Here is a 9,223-nt window from a genome sequence, read left to right on the forward strand (position 1 = left end):
ACAAAAAGGCGTAGTAATTAATCTATTAAAATAAATAAACAACTTTGAATAATTAACATAGAGCCTCTGGTCATAGATAAACTGAGCCGTATAGGCACTAGATATTATTAAAAAATCATCAAAAATATAATGTAAAATAAGAGCCAAGTTCAATATTATGATATAAGCCTTGGTTGTTGACTTCAACGACAAAAAAAGTGAGATCTAAATGGGTGCCGAATTCAATGGTCTGTCCTGAAATTTATTTATAACAACATAAAAGATTCTGATATATTCCTTCGTATTCACTTAATTACATATCTGCATGCTAAATTTGAACTTTCTAGGTCATCTGGAACTGGGTTAAAGTTTTGATCTATAGTTGAGTCAGTGATGAAAATGACTAATATCTAAATAACAGTTTGTTTATAAAATTTGAAGCACATACGTATCTTGCAAGTCTAAATATACGAGTCAAATTTATATGAAACAGTTCTTGAGTTATGAGGGGTTTTAAAGTAGCTCCAAATGGTTCGTGTAATATTACACATTGTGCTGCTCGCCAGTTCCGTTACTTGAACTTGGCTTGATACGCTACCGCGTATGTAGATACTTCCATACTATCTATTTTGAATTAAGTCAGTCTCTAATTAATCACGTGTTTACTACGAGATAGCCAAAACAATACAGAGTAGATTACTATACTACACTACGTTCATTACACTACACTATCTATTTTTCATACTCCTAAGTGATAAAGATTGTCCTGTCCACTAACCTAACATTCTTTTTTTGGACATTTTTTTATATTTTTATAATGTGGCATTAAAAAATATATAACCTTACATTTTCAGCATTTTATCATCAACCCCTATTTATATAAAACACAGTTAATGGAGTCAGCTAATTATAAAACACTCGCCTGCACCTGGCATCACAAGTATTACAAACATACAGCATCGTGTGCACTTGTCTATTATGTGCGGGTTTTTTTTGCTGTTGGCCGCAGCTGGCCTTTACAGCTTCACCGGATGATAGGGCACTCCAAACCAAAGACAAGACTTATGGAGCGGCTGAACATTCAGTAGACTTCAGTCTGAGGACACCGCTAGGGGTTCGAGCCTCGGCTCAGGCCGTCGTAATTTCGATCCCCGTTTGAATTGGACGGGGGAACGATCGGAGGGGGCCTTGTGTGCTGTTATTGCCGTCCTGTTTATATAGCAAACAACTTTTACAAGGTCAGCTAGTGATAACACTCACCGGCACCGGGCATCACAAGTATTACAAACATACACCATCGAATGCACTCGTCTGTTGTGTGCGGTTATAGCCGTCGGCCTGCGGGACAGCCGCATAGTACGCGGCGGTAGTGCACGTTGTGGCGCCTCCAGTGGTGCTCCAGTGACAGCCACGATGTAGAACTTTGCTTTACATTTGTACACTTGAGGCCGATTGCTGGAAAACAATTTAATTTACTTTACTTACTAAATAAATAAAATAAAGACTTATTATTATAGACTAGCTGTTCCGCGACTTCGTACGCGTGGAATTTAATTTTCCTAAAATAAAAAAGAGTTTTTCTAAAATAAATGTAGCCTAAGTTACTCCTTATTACAAAAAAAGTCCGTCAAAATCGGTCCAGCCAGATTTCTGACATTTCAGAGATTAGCCGGAACAAACAGACAGACAGACAAAAATTGTAAATTATTTAGGTGTATGTACAGTATTTATATTCGTATGCATGTACTAAAAAAGGTTATTTCAATATTACAAACAGACACTACATTTTTATTTATATGTATAGAGTATAGATATGTACATTAAAAATATCCAGAATAACCATTACTTACGTCCCGATGAGAAAATGTAATGTGCCTCTTAAAATCTACCTCTCTCTTGTATGCCTTATTGCAATCTTCACACTTATAAAGGCTTCTTCTTGTAACTACTAGTAATGTTGTCTCTTTCTAACAATTCTTCTATTTCTGTCTCATTCAAGTACACTCTAACCCAGTACTTTTTTGAATCACTTAAATCTATATCACTTTTGATCACACGCGCTTTACTCTCATACCTTTTTATAGAGTGTTTCTTTATACTCTCTTTTTTTTTTTTTTTTTTTTTATCTGTAGCACTATATTGTCTATGAATTCGGTGGGTCGTCTTCAGCTTTAAAATCCTGAAAGGAATCATCAACGTCGTCTACCTCTTGTTTAATTAAATTGTCTACTTCTTCTTCTAGGTTGTTCTCCTGTATTGGTTTTGGTTCATCCTCATCTATAATGACATAATGAAAATCTTTTTGTATTTTTGATAAATTTGATGAACTTGATAGTGATATGTTTCCCTGAAAATAATTTAAAAGCAAAATTATTATGGTTTTTTTAAACTTTCATGTTTAATACATTTTTATGTTGTTAAATCTTAAATACTTTATCTGACTTACTATTATATACGCCTAAGTTTGTGAGATGTTTGTTACTCTTTCACGCTAAAACTAGTGAACTGATTTTGATGAAACTTTACAGTAACATAACTTACACCGTAGAATAACACATGGGCTATAATTTTATATTATGTAAATTGGGCGAAATATTATATATCGCCCAATTTATGTGTCTATATTACACGTTGTCTATATTATTACATATTGTCTATATTACAGTTACATGATAAATGTCATGTAACTGTAATATAGACAAAGTTGCGCGGGACAGCTAGTATACCATAAAACTATAAATAAAATTATTGTAGTAGTATCAATTAATTAATCAGGGGTAAATGATACAAATAAAGAATATAGCACGAGGATGATGGTCTAACAGTTTAGCACACTGCCTAACTTCTAATGGTCGCAGGTTTTATTCCTTACACAATGGCAACATTTGTATTCATCAATAGTGATTTTGAATAATTTCTAGATATATAATGTGTGTATTTATAAAAAGAAAATTATATAGCATGAGAATGATGGTCTAGCAGTTTAGCACATTGCCTATCTTCTGATGGTCATTGGTTCTATTCCTTGCCAATATTTGTCTAATATTTATTCATCAATTTAAGTGATTATATTGGTCCAAATGATTTCTATGTACAAAAGAAAATAATTTAAGTATTTGTATCAGATGTCTAGTAGCCATAACAACACAAGCTCTACTTAGTTGGGTCTTGATGTCACAATGTGAATTGTCCTGAGTTTATATTATTTTTCTTCTTTTTGTCTATATGTTACTGATTTTGTCTATAATTTATATAGCCTATTAGGTTGATTTTAATTTTTTTCTATTTTTTTAAACTTACCAGCGCAAAAAGTGATTCTTGCAGTATAAACTGTGCATGTTGAATACGATCCTGGAATTTCTGGATCCCTTTCAGAAGCGCTCTGCATTCCCAACATAATATAATTTTGCATCTGCAAATGAACAATTCAAACATTGATGATTTGGTTTATAATACTGAAATAAACAAACATGAACAACACTACAGACAGTACATATTCATGTGCTGTTTGTAATATATACATATTTACTGAGCGAAGCCTATTACTAACAAAATGATTGCTTGAATGATGAGTGTGCATGGCAACAGTTGATCATGCACCGGACTTTCATTTAAGGACAGATATCATCAAGTACAAAATGTAAATAAAACTGTCTTTAAAAAAAAATAAGAAATTCAGTCGTGTTTCTTGCCAGTTCTTCTCAATTGAATCTGTATACTGAACTGAATAAGAATTTAATTATTCAATATTATTAATATACATTCTGAGATAAACAAGAATTTTATATATTTTTCTTGAAAATTGCAATCACAGAGCAATTTTTATTTTAAATAATCAATTTAATCTGTATACTGAACTGGATGGTAGGAAAAATTTACTGCTCATAAGTGGCTCAAATGTTCTACATGAATAATACAGCGATATACAAATAATATGTACTTAAAAATAAGGCCAATTAAAGAAATATTCAGTATTACAACACTAAAGTATTACTGACGACCTTGATGGTCCAGCGGTCTAGTACACCAATTTACGACTGATGGTCGCTGGTTCGATTCCTCGCACGGCATAAACATTTATATTCATGAGTATGATTGTTTGTATCGGTCTGGGTGTTTTCTATGTATAATATGTATGTATTTACAAAATAAAAACTATGTATATGTATCACTTATCTAGTACCCATAACACAAGCTTTAGCTAGCTTAACTCTAGATGGTGCTGTGTGAATTGTCCTGAGATTATTATTATTATTAACATATTATTGTTCTGTTTATCCACAAGTCTAATTTATAATAATGTAATTTAAAGTAATGACAATATACTCACTGAATACTGTTGCTGATCTCCTAACAAGCTGAAGAATAAATCCGCATACTTTTTTATTAAAGCTGTTTGCCTGTCTGTACTGAGGCAGCCGCGACAAATGTCTTTTCTATCTAACTCCACTTTTACTGAATACATTATCACTTCATTTAATTTCCTATACCTTAATTCTGCAAATAGTCAGAGTTTCTTAATTTTTTTTTAGCTAGTCTTTACTTGATGCTAAGGGCAGTATATACAGCTTAAATATAACTGAGTTTTCCTTTAATTTGTTTATTATTTCGTGTAAATTTCATATCGTAGAATGCAATTGATATTTAAAATTAGGTAGATGTACAATATTATATCTTTATGAGAGTATAATGTTCATAAAATAAGAAAAAATATTGTTTGTAGATAAAAGTTATTTGCCGTTTCTCAAATAAGAATTGAATTATTCAATATTACTAATATGAAATTCTAAATAAACAAAAATTCTCTATATATTTTTCGAAAATTGCAGTCACAGAGCAATTTTTATTTTCGGAAATAATCTGAATTCCTGTAACTTGTCGATTGACAGCTTGACTGATAGATTTGTATTGCTGAACCACATAATACATTCAATAATTTTGTTATATATAATCTGTGTATTAAACTCAGCTGTTAAAATTGGCGTCGCACTAGCCTCTTGCAAAATAAAAAAAAAAGAATTGGCGCCATCTACAAATCCACATGTATTTAGTTCAAGGTACAAATTATAACCATCTGATATATTTATTTTTCAACACACTTGCTCGTAAATTGGATCTAATTTCACCGGTTTTTTATATATAAAAGCTTATAATGCACGTTTGTGCATAACAAATATTTTTATGTTTTTAATCAAATTCGAAGTGACCGCTGCACGGCTCCAGCCAGTAGGCAGCGCGCTGATTCAAAAAGTAAAACAGCAGAAAAGTAACAGTAAGTAAAGCAAAATTGAATATCGTGATTTTTTTATTATATTCTCGCAACTTTGTTGAAAATTATAATAATCTAATTTTAGGAAATATTATAAATAAGTACTTATATTGTTTTATTGAATTTAACATATTAAATCAATCACATCACTTGTCATTTGAGTGGGTATATGTGTACAGGGAACATAATACTATAAAGAGGTGTCGTCTATTTCGACAAATTTTGATGTCAATATCAAAAAAATAGTAAAGGTAGTAAAAATAATAAAAACATTTAAATTTACTGTCTTCCATTTTTATTTTTTCGAACTATTCTAATGGAGCTGGCATCTGGCCTTTACAGCTTCACATCTTTTTACATAGATTACATCGGTAAACTCGTGTTTACTGGTCTGTCCGGGTCTGCACCGGTTTCCGTCGCTTGTGCCTGTCGTGCAGCAGCTTGCGGTGCGTGTAGAGAGCGCCCGACTGCGCGAACGTGGCCGCGCACTCCGAGCACGAGAACGGACGCGCGCCCGTGTGCGCGTTCATGTGCTGCTGCAGCCCGGACTTCGTCTAGAAACAGACCATTATCAACTTTATGACAATGCACTTAGGTGCCCTTTACAACAGAAAAAAATAAATTACCATTTTTGTGAATTGATGTAATGAAAGAGGGGCTAATTTGTTTTTTTTATACTACTATCACCATAAATGGTCTAAAATGGTGTAAAAATAACAATATGCAAACAAGCATACGTCCCATCTAATGTGCTGGGACTGGCACTCTACACCTCGTCTGTTTATAGTTTATGCGACTGATCTCAAGATAAATGAAAGTAAAAACAAAATGGTACAGCAACAAGTCATAATCTGTAGGTATACATCGAGTAAGATATATTAGCTGTTAGTATACTAACTGACCCCCGCAATTTCGTTTGCATTGCATTCTTGACATTTATACACATTATACATTATATTTCGCCTAATTTACAAAATTTCTTGTTAAATTGCCTATGTTTTTTTCTGACCTATAAACTAAACTACTGTAAAGTTTCATCAAAATCGCCTAGTACTTTATGCATGAAAGAGTAACAAACATCCATCCATACTAACAAACTTTCCTGAGTCTATCCTGCAATCAGTCGGAGACTATGAACAGATGTGGTGTAGGTGTTACATCTGGTAGAGAGTGATTCCAGCAGAATCATCGCCTTCTTTGGTGGTCCGATTAGTCATCTGGTTCTCAGTAGCCTACGCCTTTTAAGCCGACGTATGTTGTCAGGGACTATCAGTTGGTTGGCCAGCACATTAGGATGGTGTACTAGCCGTGTCTTGTACTTGAAGTAGTGGTGTTTTATCTCTTCGGCTACTGTGTTTGTGTTGACATACTCATGAACCTCGAACATTTATAAATTTAATAACATACATTAAGAAACACAAAAGAAAACTTACTTCAAACGCCTTAGAACAGATGTCGCAAATTTTGTTCTTTGGCCTGCACTTGCCTTCGTGCTTCAACCGGACGTGAACACGCAGTCGCCGCGACGTACTGAACGCCTGCAACGATATACAGTTACTGAAGATGTACCAGATGTAACTTACAAAGTAAGCTACTTGACGACTGAAATAGGTCACAAAGTCAAATAAAACTTTGTACGAATTCAACTGTGTACCTCAGTGTATTTCAACAGCCAAGCAGGTTTCTTTGTAAGCTGTGTATCGGTTGTAGAGTACAAATAGACAGTAAAATTACACAATAAGACTTATCGTGGAAATTTACCTGCCGAGGTTTTTTCGGGAGACTACAGCGTAGGGCTTTTCAAACGCCATGTGGAAACCATAGTGACAAATTCACCAGATTCTATCACGGTGGTTTCCAGGGGAACCGTGTGGTCAACCTGACATGGTACATTGCTAGCAATGGTGTCATCAGGCCACGTTATAATAATCCCTTTTCCCCCTATAGGCGCCAGTTTCCGGTACACCTGATGGTAAGTGATTACTAGCGCATATGAGCCGATCGACCTTTTAAGAAGGAATAAGCTCTTTTCTTGAAGGTTTTAATATCGATACATAGAAAAACCGTTTTAGTTAAAAAAAGTTGATAAGTTCATTAAGGAGTTTAGAATACTAAGTTACAATTCAAATTGACCAAACCGTTGATTAATTTTAAAATACATATTCAGACATTGACATCCAAAGCAGACCTGGATTGGGACCTCTTAGGCTATCGAATTTAGTTGGTAAGTTTATTATTGAAGGATATTAGTGGTCTTACTTGGTCGCACAGTTGGCATGAGTAGATCATTTCCTTCGTGTGTACCGACTCTATGTGATGTTTGAGTAGAGAAGCAACTTGCATCTTTGTCACAGTGGGGACATTTGTGTCTGCAAACAAAACATAAATACAACCTATATATAAAATAAAATTGGAGTGTCTGTTTGTAATATTGAAGTAACTGTTTTTTACTACATGCATATGAATATAAATATTTTTTTACAATTTTTGTCTGTCTGTTTGTTTGTTCCAACTAATCTCTTAAATGGCTGGACCGATTTTGACGGGACATTTTTTGGAATTTAGCGTAGATACGTGCGAACGTAGCCTAAGTTACTCCTTATAACTATTTATGCGGACGACTGAGGCTTTGAAGCCGGCTACCGCAAGGAAAACCCCAAGCAGCGCCTGTGACTAGTGACACGGGTGTAGGTTTAAAAGGCCCTTTTAGAACGCATTAACACTCACCTTCACTACTTGCAGCTTCCCCCCAGGCCCAACTAAGACCGGGATAAACCCATTTCTAATACAATTCACTTTAGTATCCAAAACACAACTGGTACGCTCTGCGCTCGTCGACTGAATGCCGCGGCTCACGCAACGAAAGAGGATTATTGAACTATTGACCTCCGTATTTATAGACCAAAGTCAGTATAGTAGGTTGGTCTATAAATACTAGATGGCGCTATTTACAATATTCGTAATAATCTTTACATTGGGTACTTCATTAGTACTAAAAACAAACTACCTTCTTTTAACATATCTTTAAAATATCGGATATTTTCTACAATAATGATGTGAATTCTAACACTTATAACGCGTTACTTATAAATTATTTAACTTTACTTGCTGAAGGAGGTTTGTATCGAATATTAAGAAACAAACTACATATATTATAAACGAAATATGTATGTACGTCTCATTAAAATTAAACTAAACTAAGAACACTTTAAATAAAAAACGTATGCACAGTAAGAACTTGAACTAAAAAAGTAATGAATGCGAATCGAACCCGCTACCACCGGATGTAAAGCGGTGTGTTAAACCGCTAGTCCACCTAGGTTGTCAGTTGTTCTTATTCTTATAAGTAATTGTCGGCCTTACTTGAGGTCTTCGTCGGTGTTATGTTTGAGACTAGTGCGTAGATGCATCCTATATATATTCAGCCTTAAACTGTACATCACACTCCGCGCAGTATGCGTCTTCTTCTTTTGAAATAGAAAAAAAACAATATTTTTTTTTTAATGCCATGTGTAGTACCAAGTTAAGCAATAGAGCATCTTTATGGGTACTAGACAACTGATATAAATATACAGGTTAATTCTAGAAAAACTTAGGGCAATTATGTTATTATTTTTTATTGTGGTTCTAGAAATATTATTTAGGGTTACGGTTCCAAAGTTTAAATGAACGAAACAATAAAAATTAACCACAACAACCGAAAAATGGTTACATTTTGACCAAATTTCTAGGTTTTTCTTAAATGCCCATAATTTTCAAATTGCATGGGATAAATTTGTTTCTGATTTTTCACGTGATGGTTACAATCAATACTGTTACCCCGTTTCTGCTTGATGTTGAGTTCTGGAACACCCTGTATAATGTAGATATTTATAAAACTTTATAAGAATATTAAATTAACTTCACTTAGTAGACGAAATCAGTTGATAAACTACTCAATGGATGTCTATAGAAAGAACGCCACTCCTTTAAACT

The 9,223-nt window shown here is 33.9% G+C and overlaps 2 pseudogenes; both read right to left on the reverse strand.

The window, feature by feature from the left end:
- Window positions 1-1,239: 1,239 nt before the first annotated feature.
- LOC131845589 (transcriptional repressor CTCF-like) lies at window positions 1,240-4,461 on the reverse strand (annotated as a pseudogene).
- A 1,116-nt stretch (window positions 4,462-5,577) lies between these two features.
- On the reverse strand, window positions 5,578-8,758 carry LOC131845585 (zinc finger protein 771-like; annotated as a pseudogene).
- Window positions 8,759-9,223: the final 465 nt, after the last annotated feature.

The sequence above is a fragment of the Achroia grisella genome, unplaced genomic scaffold (assembly GCF_030625045.1).
Source record: "Achroia grisella isolate CSIRO2021 unplaced genomic scaffold, CSIRO_AGI_Agris_v1 utg4740, whole genome shotgun sequence".
NCBI classification, from domain to species: domain Eukaryota; kingdom Metazoa; phylum Arthropoda; class Insecta; order Lepidoptera; family Pyralidae; genus Achroia; species Achroia grisella.